This window comes from Alosa pseudoharengus, unplaced genomic scaffold, assembly GCF_046254945.1.
Source record: "Alosa pseudoharengus isolate Yale_2024_CS ecotype anadromous, Long Island Sound unplaced genomic scaffold, YU_APseudo_1.1 YU_APseudo_1.1_scf_15, whole genome shotgun sequence".
Lineage (NCBI taxonomy): Eukaryota > Metazoa > Chordata > Actinopteri > Clupeiformes > Clupeidae > Alosa > Alosa pseudoharengus.
This window is the reverse complement of record NW_027468620.1, coordinates 34,132,005-34,137,004: the sequence shown is the minus strand read 5'-3', so window position 1 is coordinate 34,137,004 and position 5,000 is coordinate 34,132,005. Positions and strand designations below refer to the sequence as shown.

Below are 5,000 nucleotides of genomic sequence, written 5' to 3'. Positions count from 1 at the left end.
TCTCCCTTTCTCTTTTTCTCTCTCTCTCTCTCCCTTTCTCTCTCTCTCTTTCTAATCTCCCTTTCTCTCTCTCTCTCTCTTTCTCTATTAATTTAGCACTTTTGTACAAAGTTACAAAATGAGGAATAATATTCAAACTACATAGGTAACATAAATACGATTATCAGATGATGAGATTGCAGAAGTTTTAGCTGTATTAGTCATAGTAGTAGAAGGAGAGTGAGGTAGAAGGGAAGTGCATGCTAGGTGTGCTGGGTTGTTGGGTTGTTAGGAGAGGTGCATGCTAGGTGTGCTGGGTTGTTAGGAGAGGTGCATGCTAGGTGTGCTGGGTTGTTAGTGTTAGGAGAGGTGCATGCTAGGTGTGTTGAGTTGTTAGTGTTAGGAGAGGTGCATGCTAGGTGTGCTGGGTTGTTAGGAGAGGTGCATGCTAGGTGTGCTGGGTTGTTAGTGTTAGGAGAGGTGCATGCTAGGTGTGCTGGGTTGTTAGGAGAGGTGCATGCTAGGTGTGCTGGGTTGTTAGTGTTAGGAGAGGTGCATGCTAGGTGTGTTGGGTTGTTAGTGTTAGGAGAGGTGCATGCTAGGTGTGCTGGGTTGTTAGGAGAGGTGCATGCTAGGTGTGCTGGGTTGTTAGTGTTAGGAGAGGTGCATGCTAGGTGTGCTGGGTTGTTAGGAGAGGTGCATGCTAGGTGTGCTGGGTTGTTAGTGTTAGGAGAGGTGCATGCTAGGTGTGCTGGGTTGTTAATGTTAGGAGAGGTGCATGCTAGGTGTGTTGGGTTGTTAGTGTTAGGAGAGGTGCATGCTAGGTGTGCTGGGTTGTTAGGAGAGGTGCATCAGAGACGGTTGATAAAGCGAGACGATTCATAAGAGGGTAAATTCCGCCACGTTGTGACGTGGGGTTCGAAGCTGTCACGCCCATTTAGGAGTCTAGCGGGAGGTCCAGTGTCTATGTATTCCTATGGGAGAAATTAACATTTTCACGGAATATGACCAATCCCTTAGCCCTACATTCAGCGATGTAAGTTTTGAACCCATTTTCTAGAAGCCACATGTCTCCCTAACATTCCGACATTGAAATTGTTTTTTCCAACGAAACAAATAAAGACAAAAATAGCTTTGTTCGTGATCTGTCACTGTCTCCTCAAAGCTCTGGTACACAGCCACCTGTTCTCAGAGGCTCTAGACTCAGAGATGGTTGATAAACTAACCTAACATATTTTTTTCTAGAACTAGTAGACTACCACAACGTTGCTGAACATATGTTATTTCAGGTTTGTTTGCGACAATATATAAGTTTAACCAAAGTTCTTAGCTGCTAGCTAGCTAGCGAACATTCCCATTCACTTTCCGTTTACTGTGCTAACGTTAGCTAGCTAGCTAGCTAGCTCGGTTAACGGGGCAAAATGAAATTATTCATTCCGTGTCCGAAAGAGTGTTTCATTGGCATCACACACAAACAATGACTGTAAAATAGTATACAAAATTATATGTATATGTTATTATTGCTTATTCATAGAAAAGTTTATGTTTTGACATGCCTATTTAGGAGTCCGGAACTAGTGCCATTTCGTTCCATTGGTGAATCGTCTTATGATTCATCTTAGTTAACTATAGAATCTTTGGGTGCATGCTAGTAGGCTAGTGACAATGGCCCACATTTTTGAGATACCCCTACCGGAGGTAGAACTAAACGCAACAATGTTTTTCCTTATCTCTAAGGTCTCCCATATATGAAATGGATTCTTAGCTAAAAATATTTTACTGCTAAGATTGTTAAATTAACAGATATTGTTATACACCCCAAAACCAAAAAAGGACTAAAATATAGCCTGTCCGTATGGGAGTTAAGGCATATAAACTAGTGCAGATCAATCACACAAGCTCTGAGAGGTGTGTTTGGTTGTTAGATGCCTTGGGGCAGTGCTGTGGTGATTTGGGGGGTCCTTGGGGCAGTGCTGTGGTGATTTGGGGTCCTTGGGGCAGCACTGTGGTGATTTGGGGTCCTTGGGGCAGCACTGTGGTGATTTAGGGTCCTTGGGGCAGCACTGTGGTGATTTGGGGTCCTTGGGGCAGCACTGTGGTGATTTGGGGGGTCCTTGGGGCAGCACTGTGGTGATTTGGGGTCCTTGGGGCAGCACTGTGGTGGATGGTTTCAGAACCCAACTGAGACGGAGAGGGAGGCTCTGTGGATGCGGTTTGCTTTAGTGAGTGGAAGTTGGCTACGGCGCCTTTTGGCTTATTACGCGGCTCTTCACAAGGCAAGTAGAACGCTCCATTGGCTTGAATGGGATTTCCCAAAGTTCTACGGTAAAATATGTTCATGTAATTACCGCTGTCAATGGCAACGGGTTTTGTGCTTCTAATACGTCTTTCATATCACTACGCAAGGACTGGAACTTCATTCAAACGTGAAAGCAGACGGTTGATCAGCTGTGTTCTAAAGAATGTTTGATTCAAGTTCAGCAAACTATTTGTTTCTCAGCAAATGCCACGATGAACGGTAACAAATAGGATAGGCTATGTAGGCTAAAGTCATATCGTGGGGAGTTTATTATTTCGTTTTGGCAAGTAGCCGTGTAATAAGCAGGAAATGTATAGAACGCCGGTCATTATTGGGAAAATAAGTCCCTTCAGGGCGGAACAAGACCTCTCCGCTGCGCGTCGGGGTCCGGTTCGCCCTGTCGGGACTTATTTTCCCAATAATGACCGGCGTTCTATACATTATCCCTTACATATCGAAGGCTTCTGAGGATACCGGAAATACAGGAACAGAAATAGGACCGTGAGAACTGGGGCTGTGGTTCTGCTATTCTGTCTTAGAGAACTGGGGCTGTGGTTCTACTATTCTGTCTTAGAGAACTAGGGCTGTGGTTCTACTATTCTGTCTTAGAGAACTGGGGCTGTGTATGTGTCTGTGGATGAGGGTGGAGTTGGTGAAGAGGGAACTGGGACTATGGCTCTCTCTGTGTGTGTGTGTGTGTGTTAGGGCTGGGATAAACGATTATTTTTTAAACGATTAATCTAGCGATTATTTTTTCGATGCATCGATTAATCTAACGATTCATTTTTTCAGTCCGATTCGATTTCGATTCGATTATCGATTATCTCCTCATTAATTGGCTAATAGCAACTTATACATGTTTATTTACATATCTGAATGAATTAAACATGAATTCTTTAACATTGCAATATATGTTTATTGCTCTTACGATTCCAAAATAAAAGACTAGTGCAAAGTAATGCATTCTTAGTCAGAGGTAGCATTCAATAAAGTTCAGTAGTGTATAGGTCTAATTGAGTGCCTGTCACTTTAAGACGCCTTGCAATTAACATTAACACAGTTAAAAGGCTGCTGATGTGTTTATGCAATTCATAACGTAGTTAGTTCAAATAACGGTTCGTACTTCCTTGGGACAAGCACTTTTGAGTCTTGGAAAACACCTTTCCATTTACATCGGGATTTTGCAAACATTCAGTCAATAAAATGAGCCCTGCATGAGTAACGAAATACAAGCAGCTGTAAGTAAGCATGCTAAACTTGACATCCAAAAAGTATTCTAACATTAGCTTTGAGATACTGCTTGATTGCATACTGTAACTTAACTTAGCTTAGTCTCCTCAATGTACTATGTTGTGATAAGACCTTAGCAGAGTTTACTTTAACTTTAATGCAGCAGTTTTGAACAAATTTGCGCTGCATGGTCACGATGCTAAGCGGATTTAATAGCAATTTAGCCCAGTGTGTTCTATGCAGTGCTTCTATGTGGCAACAACAATCCTTCAACAATCGTGAATATCTTGTTAAATGCACATGCAGAGGAGGAGCAGCGGCTCGTTACGAGAGAGAGCGGGCGGGGCGAGGAAAGACTGTGTGAGTAAAAAGTGCAGCTCAATGAAGTTATTTTATCTTATCTTTAATTTAAATAGTACAACATCAATGTGTGCTGGCCGGTTTTGATAAAAATATTAAGCAGCACACGTTATGCTTGACGAATCGACGCGCATATTTTGCGTCGACGTATTTTTTGCGTCGACGTCATCGATTACGTCGACGCGTTGTCCCAGCCCTAGTGTGTGTGTGTGTGTGTGTGTGTGTGTGTGTGTGTGTGTGTGTGAGAGGCCGTGCTGAAGATGAGGGCAGAGTTGGTGAGATTATGTTAGGAGCAGATGAACATGCTCTAATGAGAGTTTCCCAGAAGCAGAGAGGTTTCTCTGAATGAGCATGGGGACATCCTAGAGCATATGACTCCAAAACACACACACACACACACATCGCACAATTTGCATGTACTCGCAAACAACTCTCAGCTGTGTGTGTGTTTGTGTGAGGGAGACGAGTGTGTGGAGGAAGTTACCCTGCTCACCTGGGAACTAGTCTCACTGCATTCCAAAGTCACAGGGCTGATATAGTGGCATCAGGCTATGTGTTCCTCAATAGATCCTCTCTGTGTGCGCGTGTGTGTGTGTGTGTGTGTGTGTGTGTGTGTGTGTGTGTTTATGTATGCACGGACATAATACGGATGAGGAGAGTGACAAAAGTGATGATGATTCAATGTTTCCGCTAGATTTTTTTTTAACAGTGGCGTCAGTAAAGGTTAGTATAAAAAACTGGTCGGGTGTCACTCGCGGGATGTTTTTTTAATTCTAGTTGCTAATCACACCATTTAGCCTAGCGTGACTTGAGAGGGACAGAATTCAGGAACTAAGACAGGCCCATCTTCTGTCTGACTCACGTCACACTAACCCATGCATTTAAACCACATGTCACTTGAACGCTTGAACATACCGGTAGTTCACGTTGACAATGGAGAAACGCTTAGCTTACTTCGTTTATGACAGAAATTAAGTTTTGTGCCAACACATTGTAAAAACATAACCCACAACACTGCCTTTATTTGGTGCAAATCTCCTTTACTTTATAGTCCGCGATTCACATTAGGCCTACTAGGCCATCACTGCGAGTGCATACAAAATGTTTTGCAATTTACCTTCGTTACTACCAC

At 43.2% G+C, this 5,000-nt stretch overlaps 1 protein-coding gene across 5 annotated transcripts in view; it reads left to right on the top strand.

Moving 5' to 3' along the window:
• wdfy4 (WDFY family member 4) overlaps positions 1–5,000 on the top strand; it is a 106,272-nt gene that overhangs the window by 16,973 nt on the left and 84,299 nt on the right. The window lies entirely within an intron of this gene.